A 19,423-nucleotide genomic window follows, 5' to 3' on the forward strand; every position below is an offset into this window, starting at 1 on the left:
CGCTCTCGCGGCTCCTCTCGGCAGGGAACAGTCTCCTTGGTTTGCCCCTCGCCAGACTCCAGAGAATTTTCCAGCTTAAATGATTAGTGGCGGTTTGAGGGCTGATCCCCACCCTGGGCCCACTTTGGGAAGTGTGGGGGAGGGGTGGAGGCGGGATCATTCTTAATCTCGTCTCACAGCTAAATAATTTACTAGAGGTTTTCTCTCCCTGCCAATTCCCTTCCCTGCACTTGACTTCCTGCTTTGTGAAGCCCCGGGGAGAGAAAGGCCAAGTCTTAATAAAAGTTAATATTAATAGCGGTGGAGGCGCCCTGCCCGTGGTTTTCCGACACCTGATCATCGCCTCCCCTCCCAAGCCAAGCCCCCTTCCTCTGGTGTTTCTTTTACAATGGGAGATGGGACTTGCGCTTTGGAGTACGTTTGGGAAGTCAGGACACTGGAAGAAGGACGCTTGGGCCACGTTCTTTGCAAACCACATCCTCCTGCGGCTCAAGTGGCAAAGGTCGAGCGTGCACACAGTAGCCGCCCCACAGAAGCAGCGCCCGCCCCGCCGCGGCTCTGGCTCTAGAGCACAGAGTTTAGAGATAAGCGGGCAGGAGAGTCAGCAGGTTTGACAGGAGAGATACCTGCAGGAAGGGAACGGGCAGAGCAAACTCAGTGGAGGTGGGAGTGGGAGGGTGGGGAGAGCAAAATTGACTGGCGAGAGAGAAGTGTTCAGCACGCAGTTAAAAAAAAAAATACAAAAGCAGCGAGGCAACAAACCCGTCTTGTAAAAAGAATACCTAGTGTCAAGGTCACCTTTTCCTAACGTGCGGTCAAAGGATTCAAACATGCGGTCTTTCCTATAGAGAAGTCTGGTTTGGTGTGAACTTTTATTAATGCAAGCGGAGGGCTTGCACAAACAATTCCTTTCAGCAAAGTTAACAGTGCAGAAGCGTGGGAAAAAACAAAAGTTAATTTCTCCTCTATTCTTTCAATCCCATCCGTCTGAGATAGCCCCGGCGGTATCATTCCAAGAGCTTTTTGTGTTTATGCAAACATATGTTACATACTATCTTGTACTTCCTTTTTGCTTCCTTTAAACAAAAACAAAGTCAAGTCATATTTGTGGGTTGTTTTTATCACTTAATAATGTATCATGGGGATTCCCCAGCTCATTACATGGAAATCCGACAGATTCTTTTTAGTGATCACCACATTTTGTAAATTTAGATAGGTCAGACTCCTATTCATTTAGTCAACAATTTCCTGAATGTTTATTATGTGCTGAGAAAACAGCACTAAGATCACAGACACACACCCCAAACTAATGTAACATTGTGTGTCGACTAGACTCAAAAAATAATAATAATAATAATAATAATAACTTGCCATGAAAGGCAGATAACAACCCTGGTATCATAAAATTAAAAAAAAAAAGTTAGAAAAAGGCCTCTCTTCCTTAGCCAAATTATGGAAAGAGCCTAAATGTCCATCAACTGACGAATGGATAAAGAAGATGTGGTTTATGTACACAATGGAATACTACTTGGCCATGAGAAAGAATGAAATCCCGCCATTTGCAGCAACGTGGATGGAACTGGAGAGTGTTACGCTAAGTGAAATAAGTCAGGCAGAGAAAGACAGATACCTTATGTTTTCACTCATATGTGGATCCTGAGAAACTCAACGGAAGACTGGGGGGAGGGGAAGGGGGGAAAAATAGTTACAGAGAACTGAGGGTTGATGGGGGGTGGGGGGGAGGGGAAAGCGGGTGATGGGCATTGAGGAGGACCCTTGTTGGGATGAGCACGGCGTGTTGTGTGGAAGCCAATCTGACAATTATATTTTTTTTTAAAAAACCTCTATTCTTGGGCAGCTTACGTTCTAGTGGGGAGAGACTGCAAATAACCATATTTATTTAACGACTTTGCTACTGACAATATCCAAGTTGCTGTCAGTGTTTTGCTATTATAAACAGTGAAAAGGTAAACATTTTTTAACATATATCCTTTTAGAGCGCACCTGGCTGGCTCAGTCAATAGAGCAAACGACTCTTGATCTTGGGGTTGTGAGTTCAAGCCCCATGTTGGTGTAGAGATTATTTAAAATAAAATCTTAAAAAAACAAAAACCAACCCCCCCCCAACATACACCCTTTTAGACCTTCATATTTTTAAAGGACAGATTACTTAAACCGGAAATGCTAAATCAAAGAAAATGCCCATTTTTTACTTTGCTAAATATAGGCATTGTTTTCCAAAAAGGTTTGTGACTGCATTAGAGATTATCTTTTAACTTTTTATTAATCTGATGGACAGAAAATGCTAATTTAACCTTAGTTCCATGATTATTAAGCAGGTTGAGCATATTTTCATGTGTTTATTGGGTATTTGCATTTTCTGTGATTTGCCTGAGTCTATTATTTTATACTAAACAGAAAGAAAAGTGCAGAGCATCCACATCCCAGGCCCTGTGCTTGAATCTTTAACTTAAATTATTTGATTTCATCTTTGCAACAACCGGCATATAGTCCTATAAAATGGATTCTGGTCCAGGCCTGACATCAAACATCACGTTATTTCAACCAGTATCGAGTCTGATCCCTGAATATAGCAGACTTTCTAAGTATAAAGGCAAAGTAAGAAAGTATAAAGGAAATAATGGATAGCTACCAAAAATATCATTTCAAAAACTTACTTATTAAAATTTGTTTAATGTTTATTTATTTTTGAGAGAGAGAGAGAGAGACAGAGTGTAAGCAGGGGAGGGGCAGAGAGAGAGGGCGACACAGAATCGGAAGGAGGCTCCAGGCTCTGAGCTGTCAGCACAGAGCCCGAAGCGGGGCTTGAACTCGCGAACTGTGAGGTCACGAGCTGAAGTCGGACGCTCCACTGACTGATCCACCCAGGCAGCCCCATCATTTCAAAAATTTAAAGGCAAACAAAAAAATGACAAAATAGTATTTGGTACAAAAACGACAGAATTGTGATTTTTAACATATAAATAATTCAATGCAAAATAAGAAAGCCCCTAGACTTCTGCCACTCCTCCCTCAAATAAACCCGACATACAATGGTGGGACAGGTAAAGGACAGCTGCTACTGATACTCCTGTTCTAAAGCAGAGAAAGCAGAAACACACAGCAGTCATTGGTTTATATTAATTCTGAAATCCATCCAAGCGTCTGTTGCCTGTTTATTGATTGGGACGCCATCTTGCTCCCTGGGAGTGGCCATCTGGGACTTTTTCCTCTGCCCGGTTGGCCTTTGTTCCTGTTCTCTGAGTCATCCTTCCTTTTTCCATGAAACGTGGTCAGTGTTTGCAATATTTTCAGCCTGCTTCACGCCTAGAAGTTTGGGCACCCAAAGATCTCAGTTCATTTTGTACTATCTTGGTTCCTTTCAACTGAAAGTGATATAATTACTTTAACATCCTTGTGGATTTCTTATGTTTCAATTTATAAAACTATTCCCTTAAGTTAAATTACCCACAAATCTCTTAGATAAGTCCTTCTCTACCTTGAGTCCCCATGAAGCCGTTGTGCAAAAGTGCCTTTAAGAGTTTTAGAAGCCCAGGGCACCCGGCTGGCTCAGCTGGTAGAGCATGTGACTCTTGATCTTGGAGCTGTGAGTTCGAGTCCTCTATGTAAGGTGTAGAGATTACTTAAAAATAAAAACTTTAGGGGCGCCTGGCTGGCTCAGTCGGTTGAGTGCCTGGCTCTTGATTTTGGGCTCAGGTCATGATCCCAGGGTTGTAGCAACTGTGCCCCATGTCGGGCTCCATTCTGAGAGTGGAACCTGCTTAAGATTCTCTTTTTCCTTCTGCCCTTCTCCCCGACTCTTTCTCTCTAAAATTAAAAAAAACAAAACAAAACACTTAAAGGATTTTTAGAAACTCTATTGTTTAACAGAGATTATTTGTAAGGCTTTCCCCAAAATCCTGAGAAGTCTGATGAGCTCCAGAGTATAGCATCTTAAAATATGCCACTTTGGGGCCGCCTGGGTGGCTCAGTCAGTTAAGCATCCGCTTTGGCTCAGGTCATGATCCCGTGGTTGAGCCCTGCCTCGGGTTCTGTGCTGATGGCTCAGAGGCTGGAGTCTGCTTCCAATTCTCTGTCTTCCTCGCTCTCTTCCCCTCCCCCACTCATGGTCTGTCTCTCTCTCTCTCTCTGTCTCTCTCTCAAAAATAAATAAACGTAAAAAAAAAAGGATCAATTCATAGCCAATCGTGTTTCATTTATATCTCCTCCATATTCTGAAGAAAATGCAAAGCATCATATGAATTCATCTCTAAATGTTTTAGAGAGTATCTTTAAAAGATGTGGACACATTTACCATTGTTGTATCTATTTTTTATATATTTTTTCATTATTACATCTTAAAAAATAGCACTTCTGCACAACAAAGTCAACTTTATGGGAGAAAATATTTGCAAACTGTATTCCTGATAAGGGGTTAATAGCCAAGATATATAAAGAACTCATACAACTCAATAGCAAAAAATCAATCTGATTAAAAAATGAGCAGAGAGGACCTGATTAGACATCTTTTTTCAAAGAAGACATACAGATGGCAAACACAAACATGAAAAGGTGGTTGGACATGAATCATCAGGGACATGCAAATTGAAACCACAATGAAATATCCCTTCACATCTGTTAAAATGGCTAGCATTAAAAGACAAGAAATAACAATTGTTGTTGACGATGTGGAGGAAAGAAACCTTTGGGCACTGTTGTTGAGAACGTAAATTGGTAGAGCCATGGTGGAAAACGGTATGGAAGTTCCTCAAAAAATTAAAAATAGAACTACCATTACCATATGATCCAAGAATTCCCCTTCTGGATATTTACCCAAAGAAAATGAAAACACTGACTCGGAAAGATATATATGCACCCTATGCTCACTGCAGCATTGTTTACAATAGTTAAATCATGGAAACAACTAAATGCCCATTGATGGGTGAATGGATAAAGAAAAGGTCACCCACACACACAGAAATATTATTTAGCCATAAAAAAGGATATAAATCTTGCCATTTATGAGAAAATAGGTGGACCTCGAGGGCATTATGCAAAGTGAAATGTTAGACAGAAAAAGATAAATATCATATGATCTCACTTATATGCGGAATCTTAAAAAAAAAAAAAGGAGACAAAAACAGAAAATGGAACAAACAAAACAGAGCTCATGGATATAGAGAACAGAGTGGTTGCTGCCTGAGGTGGGGTGTAAAGGGGAGGTGAAATGGGTAAAGGGGATCAAAAGTACAAATTTCTAGTTACGAAATAAGTAAGTCATCGGGATGTAATGTACAGCATGGTAACCGTCGTTCATAATACTTTACGGCATACTGAGGGTGGCTAGGCGAGCGGGTCTTGAAAATTCTCATTATGAGAAAACAGTTTTTGCAACTACACATGGTGATGGACGTTAACTGGACTTATTGTGGTGATCACTTCACAACATATACAAATATTGAGTCATTATGTCATACACCTGAAGCTAATGTAATGTTATGTCACTATACTTCAATAAAAATAGCGGTATTTCTTAATATCGTTAAATATGTACTTTGAATTCAAAGTTACAATTGTCTTATAAGTCTTGTAAATGTTTTTATTTTATAGTTTTGCTTAAACTGGGATACAAAAAGGTTCATAAAATTTTGATTGATTGATATTTCTCTTATGGCTTTAATAATCTATAGTAGAGGGGCGCCTGGGTGGCTCAGTCGGTTGAGCGGCCGACTTCGGCTCAGGTCACGATCTCGCGGTCCGTGAGTTCGAGCCCCGTGTCAGGCTCTGTGCTGACAGCTCAGAGCCTGGAGCCTGTTTCGGATTCTGTGTCTCCCTCTCTCTGACCCTCCCCCGTTCATGCTCTGTCTCTCTCTGTCTCAAAAATAAATAAACACTAAAAGAAAAAAATTAAAAAAAAATGATAATCTATAGTAGAGATTAACCCCTCAAATTTCTTTGTGTTTTTAATCTTACAATTTATTTGATGAAGAAAATTGGTTTATTTGTCCCAGGGGATAATCTACATTCTGGTTTGTTGATTATATCATATATATAGATATATATAACATATGTATGTTCATATATATATATATATATATATATATGAATGTATGTATATATATATATACACATAAACTCATATTCTCCCTTTCTGAGATAAATGGTAGTATACTATATATCTAGAGTTATTTTGAAAATATGATTCTGGGGCACCTGGGTGACTCAGTCGGTTAAGGTCATGATCTTGTGGTTCAAACCCTGCATCAGGCTCTGTGCTAACAGCTCAGAGCCTTGAGCTTGCTTCAGATTTTGTGTCTCCCTCTCTCTCTGTCCCTCCCCAACTTGTGCTCTGCCCCTCTCTCTCTCATTCTCAAAAATAAACATAAAAAAATAAAATAAAATATGATTCTAACTTTTAGCTGAAATGGGGAATCCAAACAGGTCTCCCAGAATTTCACCAGTAACTACATTAAAGACAACCAGAAGGTAAAAGTGGTAAATGAAATTAAAAAATAAAATAAAGAAATCCATGGAGGATTTTGGCATCAGGGGAGGGAAAAGAAAGAAGGAAGCGAATGTGTTGGAAAATTATAACCTAATAATGAAAACACAGTAAGAAGCATAATTGACAGGATGGGAAGAAGGGAGATGATCGTAATGTTGAATTAATTCACGTATTTATTCCTTTGGTGAGTCTTTCTCTGTTTGTTGCACCCCTGCCAAACACAAGACTCTATGCTGTGTATTACAACATTGATAACACTATGAGAGGAAAGTCAAGATGGAAAGAGGAAACATTTGGAAAGGAGATATGGACTTCTTTACATAGTTCCCTGCACATTTGTTTACCTTAGCGTGTCCCAGAACCAGAGGCCAGAAAACAGTTGAAAGGCTGGGATAAAGTAGGCTTTCTTGGATGATGATATCACCACAAAAACAAAACAAAACACTTAAAGGATCACCATCCTTGGATGATGTATCAGAGGTGATATGACAGGTGTGATGTCCATACCTGGCTAACCCTCAGGGACAGTCTTCAGTTTCAGGACTTGAAAGTCGGTATTTACAATGAACACATTTAAGGAAGGTTTGCAAATGTTGTTTTTTTTTTTTATTTGCATCCAAGTTAGTTAGCATATAGTGCAATAATGATTTCAGTAGAATCCAGTCATTTAAGGAATTTTTGCAAACTTTTATTAATTTATTTTAAATGATGTCTATTTTTTTTCCAAATGGGACACAGTCATGTGAAAAATACAAATCATCAGAAATACAAAATAAGAGTGGAGGCCCCCCAAAGTTCCAGTAAGGGTCTGTTAAATTCTTCTGGATTCGTAATATTCTTTTTGCTACTTGCAAACATCTACAAAATGCGGAATGTCGACGAAAAATAATTTCTTCTTTGGAGCTTAGCTAATGATAGCTGACAGCTGCCCGGCGGGCTCAGCTGGTACAGCATGTGACTCTTGATCTGGGGGGATTGTGAGTTCAAGCCCTGCATTGGGGGTAGAGTTTACCTAAGGAAAGAAAAAAGAATTCAAATCCAGAAGTCCAGGTTTAGAGTACACACTACAGAGGCTTTCTAGAGCAGGGCTGTTCCACAGAAATATAATCTGATCCAGGGCGACCGGGTGGCTCAGTTGGTTAAGCCTCTGACTTGATTTCCACTTAGGTCATGATCACAATTTGTGAGAGAGAGAGAGGAGAGAGAAGCCCAAGCTGCCTCCACACTGTCAGTGCTCAGCCCGATGCGGGGCTCGATCTCACGAACTGTGAGGTCACGACCTGAGAAAAGTCAAGAGTTGAACACTTAACGGACTGAGCCACCCAGGCGCCCCACCAAGTCCTAAATTTGATGTGCATTTTGCACTTTCGGCACGTCTCGGTTTGGAATAGCCACCTTTCAAGTGCTCACTAGCCACGTGTGGCCGGGGGCTACTCTATGGACGATGCAGAGCCCGGCAGTTTGACTTGTTCCTTCGATAAATGCTTCCTGCAGGCCCACTGTGTGCCGGGCGTCATGCCGGGTGCTGGGGAGTCAGTGACGAGATAACGTGAGATCGTGAGCACCACTCTGAAAAGAGAGAGAGAGAAGATTACTAGAGACACTACTTTAGATAAGGTGGACAGGAGACATATTTTTCCACGTTGGACGTTGGAATAGAGAGCTGGGTGGGCCAGGCATTGGAGAGCTTATTGTATTCAGGTGCTGCTTTAAGTGTTTTCCATACATGAACTCCTTTCGTCTTCACAAAATCCAAGAAGCTGGGTCTATTATTGTCCATCTTCCAGATGGAGACCCAAATGGAAGACAGTAAATAAACTTGCCCACGTTTACACGGTAACCCGCTTGAGCAGGCTTCAGGAAGAAGAGGTGCTCAGGCAGAGGCATTACGGGGTACAAATCTCAGGGGGGCTGTGGCAGGCTGATGGGACCCTCCATCTCTGGGTCCCAATCCCTGGCACTTGTGAATGTCGCCTCATAGGGCAAAAGGGACTTTGCAGATATGATTAACTTAAGGGTCTTTTTTTTTTTTAACATTTATTTATTTTTGAGACAGAGAGAGACAGAGCATGAATGGGGGAGGGGCAGAGAGAGAGGGAGACACAGAATCGGAAGCAGGCTCCAGGCTCTGAGCCGTCAGCCCAGAGCCCGACGCGGGGCTCGAACTCACGGACCGCGAGATCGTGACCTGAGCTGAAGCCGGATGCTCAACCGACTGAGCCACCCAGGCGTCCAGCTTAAGGGTCTTGAAATGGGGAGATGATCCTGGATTATCCGGTGGGTCCAGTGTCATCACTAGGGTCCTTAGATGGGGGAATGCAGGGGCACCTGGGTGGCTCAGTCAGTTGAGCATCTGACTCCAGATTTCGGCTCAGGTCATGATCTCACGGTTTGTGGAACTGAGCCCTGCGTTGTCGTGCTCAGAGCGGAGCCTGCTTAGATTCTCTCCCGCTACTCATGTGCACCCACTCTCTCTCACTCTCTCTCTCTCTCTCTCTCTTAAAAGAAAGAAGAGGGATGCAGAGGGGGATTGGGTGACACACATGATGACTATGGAAGCAAGAGGTCTGGTGACTGAAGGCAGGGGTAGGAGCCCCAGAAAGCAGGCATCCTCTAGAAGCTTAGACATAAGGAAACAACCTCTCCCCTCTAGCCTCCAGAAGGGGCACTGACACTTTTATGTTAGATTACTGACCTCCAGGACTGTGAGACAATATATTCATGTCATTTCAAACTGCTGAGTTTGTGGTAGTTTGATGGCAGCAATAGAAAATGATTATAGGATCTACACGTGCGTCCTTTCTCTGTGCTCGATCTGGCCTCCACGTCTTTGCTCTAGCCGCTCTCTCGGCACAGTCCCTCTCCTCGTCCTCTCTCCTCAGCTGGACCACTTCAAACTCTGCTAACATTTTCCTGGATCCCCAGGCTTGGTTTCTCCTTCCTCTGTGTTCCTTGAGCACTTTATATAACTCTCTGCTGTATCACTTATTACATTATATGATAGTACACCCTTCTTTCTACTTGTCTGATTCTCGCTTCAAAAGATGTACTTTCTGGGGCGCCTGGGTGGCTCAGTCGGTTGGGCGTTCGACTTCGGCTCAGGTCACGATCTCGCGGTCCGTGAGTTCGAGCCCCGCGTCGGGCTCTGGGCTGACGGCTCAGAGCCTGGAGCCTGCTTCCGATTCTGTGTCTCCCTCTCTCTCTGCCCCTCCCCTGTTCATGCTCTGTCTCTCTCTGTCTCAAAAATAAATAAAACGTTAAAAAAAAATTTAAAAAAAAAAGATGTACTTCCTGAGGGTAGGCATCCTGTCTTCTGTCTCTTTCCATCCCCAGTAATCAGCAGAGGGCCTGGTAAATAGTAAGCAGTTCATCCAAGTTTATGGCATAAAAACAAACAAACAGAAAACCACAGTAAGAATCACATCCTATAAAGTTGCCTTCACAAAAACAATTTGCTCACCAGTACCTTGTGCTCTCTGGCCAGCTTCCAACGGCCACAAAAGGGGTGGGGGGTATCTTACCATCCCCCCCTCAGTCAGTTTGACCTTGAACCGTTCCGTCTGATGGCATCCTGAATCAGACAGCCTTCCCAAGTACTGTGCAGTTTGACCCCGCGTCATTATTTCTGGTTGTTGAGGCTCTACAGGTCAGCCAATGATTAACGAGGTGAACGAAGTGTTTACAGACTTTTAAAAGCAGACCTCAGTTGCAACTCGGTACACTTGTTACATTGTCGGTAGGAAATGTGACAACGATTTAGTCAATGTTCTTTTAGATCTTCCCGTTTTTCTTCTCAGCATGAACTTCGTAAGGTCAAGCAAGAAAAAAATGGAAAACGTCATCTGCAATCCTTCTCATCACTGATAACATTTTTAAAGTTTATTATTAATTTTAAAATTAGTACATTCCTACTGTCAAAAGTATAAACAACACAGAAGAACATCCAGTGAAATGTAAAGGAATACCTACTCCCACTCCCCAGAATTAACCGTTATTAATAGTTGGTCATGCTTTTTATCTAGTCTTTAAAAAAAAACAACAACGACTGTAGGGGTGCCTGGGTGGCTTAGTTGTTTAAACGTCCAACTCTTGGCTTCAGCTCAGGTCACGATCTCATGTTTTGTGGGTTCAAGCCCCGTGTCGCGATCCACGCTGCCAGTGCCTGCTTGGGATTCTCTCTCTCTCCCTCTCTCTACCCCTTCCCTACTCATACTCTCTTTCAAAATAAACTTAAGGGGCGCCTGGGTGGCTCAGTTGATTAAGCGTCCGACTTCGGCTCAGGTCATGATCTCACGGTTCGTGGGTTCAAGCCCCGCGTCGGGCTCTGTGCTGATAGCTTGGAGCCTGAAGCCTGCTTCTGATTCTGTGTCTCCCTCTCTCTCTGCCCCTCCCCTGCTCACGCTCTGTCTCTGTCTCTCAAAAATACATAAATGTAAAAAAAAAAAAAAAAAATTCAAAATAAACTTAACTATAAAGCAACTGTTTACAAAAAAAAAAAAAAGCACAAGATCGCAACAATAGTAATGAAAACAACTAACGAAATTCCACAAAACTGACTAAGGTCAATTAATTTCAAAAATCGTAGTCTTATTTTTAAGGACGGCTAAACTAATCGTGTGCAGGATGCACGTTGTGACTGTGCACGAGCCCTCTGGCCACCCCAACCCTCTCAGATACTCAGTGTATCGTGGCAAGGATAATGGGATGGATGGGGACTCTCACAACACTTTATCAGCATTGTTTGGTTACCCATATAACACCAATTTTATAAGTGCTGAAAATAAAACGGCCGAGAAGGAGGCCTTAAGCCACCTTTACAAGCTGATGGCTGAACTGAGCAAAGAAACCTGGGGTCTTAAATTGTTTCTGGTCTCTGCTCCACTTTTCATCATTGAGGGCTTGACAGCTATGTGGCTCTCTAGGTGATAGCTTGGATAAATAAATATGATGTGTGAAGTGATTTTATTTAACCTCCAAGGTTAAACAAAGTTCAAGGTGGAGCCCTAGAGTTTGCCTGTCGATATGGCCTTAGTTGTGACTGTTTTCAAGAATATGGACTTTGTGGCTGATTTATTTTCTTTAAACATGCCTTATGCATACTTTCCAGAATCAGCTACAGGGCTGGCCTTGAAAAAGCACCCTCCTTACGTCCAGGAGAACTCGGTTGTGTTTGCACAACAGGTTGAAAAGAGTAACATCTGAAAAGGATTCGGTATTTGCCGATTTGTTTTCATGACAGTGCAGAAGATACGGACTTCACAAACAATAGTGAGAATCTTAACAAATTCACACTCACGTTCCACCCTTGCCAAAATTCAGCTCCAATCTTGGATTTTTGCTTTCCGGAAATATTTCTACGATCTATTCACCTTTGCCTTCCCAGCATCTAGCACCGGAAGGGGTCCACAACAGACCCAGAATTGTAGCCCGGCCTAGCCCAGATTCCACATGGGTGGGACCAGACAAAGAGGTAGAGACCAAGAGGCCAGGTTCCCTGGGGACCTCTGAGAAACTAGCTACCGCAAAGAGACATGCTGGAAGTCAGGGAAGGTTCATAGAGAACATCCAATGGTTGATGAGCTAACAGATTTGATAGAGGACCCAGGGTTTCATCCAGAGCCTAGTATAGTTATTATTATATTATATTATAAATGTATATAATAAATAATTATAATTATTTGTTATCAAAAAATCTTTTTTTGAGAGCAGAGAGAATGAGTGCACGTGAGTGAGGGGCAGAGAGAGAGAGAGAGAGAGAAGTAGGGTTCACCTGAGGCTCCTGTTCTCCTGAGGCGGGGCTCGAGCTCACCCCATGTGGGACTCGAAGTCACAAACTGTGAGATCATGACCTGAGCCAAAGTCATATGCTGAACGATTGAACCACCCAGGTGCCCCCCAATCAATCTTCATATAAGGGAGGATAGAAGAAATGAAGAAAGGCAGGCAAACATAAGAAGAGTAAGTTGGTGGGTCCTTCCATCCAGAGGCAACAGAACATTGTTTAGAGGCAGGACCGTGGTTTTGGAACTCGCACGTATGCACCAATGGGCCCAGAGAATGAAGGGGCCTGTGAGTCCCCGCTGGGGGTTTGGCCTTGATGCTTCAGCCTATGGAAGCTACTGAGAAAGTTCAGGTAATGGAGAGTTAAGAGCACATTCGGGGGCACCTGGGTGGCTCGGTCGGTTGAGTGTCTGACTTTAGCTCAGGTCACGATCTCATGATTTGCGAGTTCGAGCCCCGCATCCTGCTCTGTGGTGACCGCTCAGAGCCCGGAGCCTGCTTCGGATTCTGTGTCTCCCTCTCTTTCTGCCCCTCCCCTGCTCACATTCTGTCTGTCTGTCTGTCTCTCTCTCAAGAACAAATAAACGTTAAAAAAAAAAAAAAAAAAGAACACTTCACGTACTGGGAAGACCACTTTGGCCTAGGGACCCTGCCCTAGGGACAAAGTGTGAAGGAAAAACCATGGTGGGTGGAGACAGAGGAGGAAGCAGATTTGATACGGTCCTGGAAGAGAGAATGAGCAGACCAAATATTCTGAGATTTGTGGGGTGAGGATTTGAGTACATATGTTGAGGCCATTTATGTTAACATGCTGCATTTCCTTCCACATATTGTTTATTATAAAATCACGTATTGTATGTATACGATTTCAAAGTAAACACACCGTAAGAGATAGTACATTCCCAAAGCTTCTGATGTGAAACAAAATGTGAACACAATAACCCGCTGTTTTAAATTAACGTACAGATTTTTCCTTCTATTCATCCCTCAATGACATGTCCTGTGGGGACAAATGACACCTTGTCTTTCTTCATAGGGGTCCCATCTCACCAAAGCAGTGTAAAAACATAATTTTAACAATTAAATTTCAGAGTCCAGTCCTTTGGGGCGGCGCCTGGGTGGCTCAGTCGGTGAAGCGTCCAACTTCGGCTCAGGTCACGATCTCGCGGTTTGTGAGTTCGAGCCCCGCGTCAGGCTCCACGCTGACAGCTCGGAGCCTGGAGCCTGCTTTGGATTCTGTGTCTCCCTCTCTCTGCCTCTCCCCGACTCGTTCACTCTCTCTCTTTCTCTCAAAAATAAACATTAAAAAAAAAAAAGTCCAGTCCTTAAAAAGATAAGCTAAGGGGCGCCTGGGTGGCTCAGTCGGTTGGGGGCCGACTTCAGCTCAGGTCACGATCTCGCGGTCCGTGAGTTCGAGCCCCGCGTCGGGCTCTGGGCTGATGGCTCGGAGCCTGGAGCCTGCTTCCGATTCTGTGTCTCCCTCTCTCTCTGCTCCTCCCCCGTTCATGCTCTGTCTCTCTCTGTCTCAAAAATAAATTAAAAACGTTAAAAAAATATTTAAAAAAAAAAAAAAAGATAAGCTAAGTAGTCAGATATTTTCTTTTTTTTTTTTTTTTAACGTTTTATTTATTTTTGAGACAGGGAGAGACACAGCATGAACAGGGGAGGGTCAGAGAGAGGGAGACACAGAATCCGAAACAGGCTCCAGGCTCTGAGTGGTCAGCACAGAGCCCGACGCGGGGCTCGAACTCACGGACCGCGAGATCATGACCTGAGCGAAGTAGGCCGCTCAACCGACTGAGCCACCCAGGCGCCCCAGTAGTCAGATATTTTCACGTGATAAATTGAGTGTTGTCTTGGCTCGTCACTACTGGTCTATGTGGGGTCTCCAAGGAGCCAAGAAGGCATGCCCAGTGAAGTTTGGGAGCTGAAGGAAAAAGATAAACTTAAAATGTCCCCCTTCACGATTCATCCTTATCCGCAAAGCACCCTGAATGGTCTCCTGGTCCAAGGTCTGCTCAGGAGACAGAAACCATGAAAGTTACCTCCCTCACATGGAGAAGAAGCAGACATGAGAAACTATGAGTGAAAAAAGAACACAAAGGTATCATGTAAGTAGCGAATGCAAGAGCCAGCTACCCCCCTAGGGCTGGGACAACAAAATAAAGAGGTGGTGAATATGAAAACTGAGAAACTTGAAGAGGCTGCCTCTGGAGCTGAGGTCTCTGGGGAGGGGCTGTCGGCAGCCAAGGGTGATGATGTCTTTGCGGGATCATCGCTGCCTTTGCTGGGGTGTGGATTCTGGAAAAACCCCAAACTGGAATAAACAGCTACGAATGGACTAAAGTGGCAAGAAGAAGCCTGCCCTGGCTCGCACCGAAGTGAGCAAGAAACAGAAACAAACCCTCCCTCCTGCCTCTGGCCACCAAACCTCCCCCTAGTGCCTCCTACTGGTTGGTGGAACCAAACCAATAGCCAGCTGCCCCAGGAGAAATGTAGTGTTGGTGTCTCGGCTCAGCTCCAGCATCACAAAGGAGAGTATAGGAGGGTGGGTTTGAAGCCGAGAAGTAAGAGCCTAACGATCACATTTGGTTTTAAAAGTGTTTGACCCAAAAGCGTTTGACCCGAGTTCTCCCCACTCCTTTCTTTCTTTTCATTTTTGTTTTTTCTTTTTTTTTTTTTTAAATTTTTAAACGTTTTATTTATTTTTGAGACAGGGAGAGACACAGCATGAACAGGGGAGGGTAGCAGAGAGAGAGGGAGACACAGAATCTGAAACAGGCTCCAGGCTCTGAGCGGTCAGCACAGAGCCCGACGCGGGGCTTGAACTCACGGACCACGAGATCATGACCTGAGCCGAAGTCGGCCGCTTAACCGACTGAGCCACCCAGGCGCCCCCATTTTTGTTTTTTCTTAAAATTTTTTTTTTTTTTTTTTTTTTTTTTTTTTTTAAGCAATCTCTACACTCAACATGCACTCAACGTGGGGCTTGAACTCATGACCTGAGATCAAGAGTTGAGAACTCTAGGGGCGCCTGGGTGGCTTAGTCGGTTAAGCGTCCGACTTCGGCTCAGGTCATGATCTCGCGGTCCGGGAGTTCGAGCCCCGCGTCGGGCTCTGTGCTGACCGCTCAGACCCTGGAGCCTGTTTCAGATTCTGTGTCTCCCTCTCTCTCTCTCTCTCTCTCTCTGACCCTGCCCCGTTCATGCTCTGTCTCTCTCTGTCTCAAAAATAAATAAACGTTAAAAAAAAAAAAAAGAGTTGAGAACTCTATCCACGGAGCCAGCCAGATGCTGTTCTACACCACGCCCCCTCTCATTTCTAGTCCTTCTCCCTCTAAAGAGGATTTGAATTGGTTTCCAACAAAGGCACATAACAAAGGCACATACTGTATAGGACATTTAAAACAAAAAAGCTTAAAATAGTTGAAGTAAGGATCAAGCACCACTCAGAACAGTGTTTGCAAACCTTTGGGAACCAAAGTAGAAACACGTTTTATATTATGACTTAGTAGACATATATACACATGGCTGAAAAGTTTCAGAAAGTAATACTTATGCTCACTATGACTAACACAGTCTGATATTTTCTGTTCTATTTTGTTCTATATATTTTATATTTTGTTGGTTCTATATTTTTTGTTCTATATTTGTTTGTTTTTCGAGCTCTCATAACCCACCGAACTGACTTCATCGACGACTAAGAGGTTGCAAGCTACTGTGTGAAAACTGCTAATCTAGAGGAGGGGGAGATCCAGCGTTGTTATCATTACAGACAACATTTAGCGGCCATTTCCATATCAAAAAGTACTTTTCACACCCTTTGTTTTATTGAACTCTCACAACAATCCTGTGAGGTGGGTGTTTCCCCCAACTCACCAATGAGAAAACAGATTTAAAGTAAACCAAGCCAGGCTCGCAGTTCTAAAGAGTAATGAATGGTGAATACAGAACTAGAAGCCAATTTTTCTGGTTGAAAATCCCAGCCTTCCTCAATATGCTACGCTAGGATGAGAGACGTAGTTACTTTGAGCTCTAATTTTATTTTAATTTTATTTATTTATTTATTTTTAACATGTATTCATTTTTGAGAGACAGCGAGACAGAGTGTGAGTGGGGGAGGAGCAGAGAGAGAGGGAGACACAGAATGGGAAGCAGGCTCCAGGCTCCGAGCTGTCAGCCCAGAGCCCGACGCGGGGCTCGAACTCACAGACTCAGAGATCATGACCTGAGCTGAAGCTGGACGCCCAACCGACTGAGCCACCCAGGCGCCCCTGAACAGCAATTTTAGGTTTGAGGTTTTTGCTAGAAAAGGCAGACGATGAGTTGTACGGTGCTCATGGTCTGAGGAAAGCAAGCACACAAGTTTATCTGAACAAGTCTCCTAGAATGAAATCCAAGGACATGGGCTCCCTACCTGGACTATGTGTAAGTATTGTTTCCACATGTGTTTTTTTGCAGAAAACACCAAATTATTATGACAATTTTTATATAGACTCTTGGCAACTGGTAGAGATTGTGAACTGTCCCTGGTCACAATGCGAGCAATGTCCCTGGTCATTCTACTCTTCCTCCTTTAATGTTCTCCCCTCCCATTTTTTTAAAGTTTATTTATTTATTTTGAGAGAGAGAGAGAGAGAGAGAGCAGGGGAGGGGCAAGCAGGCTCCGAGTTGCCAGCACAGAGTCCGAGTCTGATGTGGGGCTCGAACCCGCAAACTGTGGCATCATGACCTAAGCAGAAGTCAAGAGCTGGATGCTTAACCGACTGAGCCACCCAGGTGCTCCCCCTCCCATTTTTAATTAGACAAATGGCCATCTAGAATGAAGACCCCATTTTCCAGCCTGCTGTACAGGTAGCTAAGTCTTGTTAATAGAGTAAGCAAGAGGGGTGTAACTTTCCTGAAGTATCACTAAAGGGAACTGTATGCATTATCTATTGTTGTAATGGCAAGTCAGCACACATTTAAAAGCTTAAAACGACACAAATTTATTATCTCCCAGTCTCCTTGGGTTAAATGCCCCCTTTGGCTCGCACAATTCTCTGCTCCAGGGTTCAAATGGTTAAAATTAAGTTGCTGGCCAAATGGGCTCTTCTAGGAAGGCTTTGGGAACAATTCAGGTTCTTGGCACAATGTAGGTGCTCATGTTGTAGGACTGAGGTCCCCATTTTCTTGCCAATTATCACCCGGCGGCACCCCTTAACTCCCAGAAGCCTCTCTCCAGTCCTTGCACCTGGGTCTCTACATCCTAGAGGTAGCAACAGCATACAGCATATCAAATCCTCTCACACTTGGAAACTCTGACTCCCTTCTGCTGCATATCTTGGATTCCAAGCTAGAGGAAGTTCTCTGCTTTTAAGGGTTTATACGATCAGATTGGGCCTACCAGGTAATCTGGGATGATCTCCTTATTTTGAGGTTCCCTAACTTAATTACATCTGTAAAATCCCTTTTGCCCTGTTACAGAACATATTTACAGGTTCAAGGGATTACAGGGGGGACGTCTTTCAGTGATCAAGGGCTTACCCTCCCTTGTTTCTTTCCTGCTGCTGCTCACAAAGTGGGGGTCATAGCTGGAGTGTCATATGGGACAGTGAAATTAGGGCCACAGTTTAGGGATAGCGGAAAGAGAAGCCAACGTAGCCTGAGTCCCAGACAACTCTGGAGCCATAGTCCAGTCCTCGATTATCTACCTCCAGACTTCCATGTAGGAGGGAAATTAACTTCATTCGTCAGCCACTGCTTTTCGTGGTTTCTATCGGTCACTGCCAGAGGTAGCTAATACACTAACATCTAAGGAAATGGCTTATTAAGGAGGTCCTGGGATGATCACCTATTCTTGGGGGCCTAGGGACCCCTGAACAAATTTCACCTAAAGATTTTTTATTTTTGTCATCTCTACACCCAACATGAGGCTTGAACCAACCATCAGACTATCCCTAAATTAGATAAACATGTGTGCTGTGGGATGCCTGGGCAGCTCAGTCAGTTGAGCACCTGACTCTTGATTTTGGCTCAGGTCGTAGGATCAAGCCCCGCGTCAGGCTCTGCTCTGAGTGTGGAGACTGCTTGAGATTCTCCCTTTTTCTCCCTCTGCCCCCTCCCCCATCCATGCTTGTCCTCTCTCTCTCTCTCAAATTAAAAAATAAAATAAAATAAACAAACGTGTCCTTTACACATAAAGCTAGCTGAATTGGGGCATCACTCAGTGTGGCTGGCTTTGCCTCTGTGTTTTATAGAGTTGTTGGCCTATTTTCTCCCACTGGTCAGCACCAATGTGACTTTTCAGGCCAGACACTGTTATGAGAAGCCAGGAGAAGATCCAGCTACCCCTATCAGGGGAAGATCTGAGGACATCCGGGAAAAGGGACACCTCTACTTTGGGTCACTGTTGTTGTCTCCTCTGGGCTCCACTGTCCCTGCTCTAGTGGGACAAGAAAGACCTCAGCTTCAAGGGGCACCTGGGTGGCTCGGTCGGTTAAGCGTCCAACTTCAGCTCAGGTCATGATCTTGCGGTTCGTGGGTTCGAGCCCCGCGTCGGGCTCTGTGCTGACAGCTCAGCTCTTCACATACAGTATTGTTTCACCCTCACGACAATCACACGGGATGGGATTATCCCTCATTCACAGGTGAGTTGACAGGCTCAAAGGGATTAAGTTATTTGCCCTATTTCAGAAGGGTAGTGAATAGTGGAGGCAGAACTAGAAGTTAAACCCTACCCAGGGTGCTGAGAAACAGCACTTTAAATTTCCAGATCTGTCCAGGGAGCCTTCGCTTTCTCCTCTGTTGGATCCATGGGGCATTGATGACAAAAGCCAGCATGAAAGTTGGCTTGTGCTTTTCCAAAATCCGTTTGTTTGTATCTTTGTGAGAGGTCCCCTTCATCCAGAGGAGGGATAATCTACTCTGCGACACTTCTGACCTAGAAAATTAGTCTTTCAACATTAAATGGAGATAAGCCATGCATTTACTATTGCAATAAATTCAGTTATCTAGTATTTTCACCTAAAAAACATCTTGGAGATTATTTTGTACATTTTATTGGGTTTCTTGAGCTATGGAAGGGGGAACAGCTCCATGGGATATATTGATTTCAAACTGGCAGTGTTTTCACACATATCTAGAAATGTGAAGCTTC

Source organism: Panthera onca, chromosome A1 (assembly GCF_046562875.1).
Source record: "Panthera onca isolate mPanOnc1 chromosome A1, mPanOnc1 haplotype 2, whole genome shotgun sequence".
Lineage (NCBI taxonomy): Eukaryota > Metazoa > Chordata > Mammalia > Carnivora > Felidae > Panthera > Panthera onca.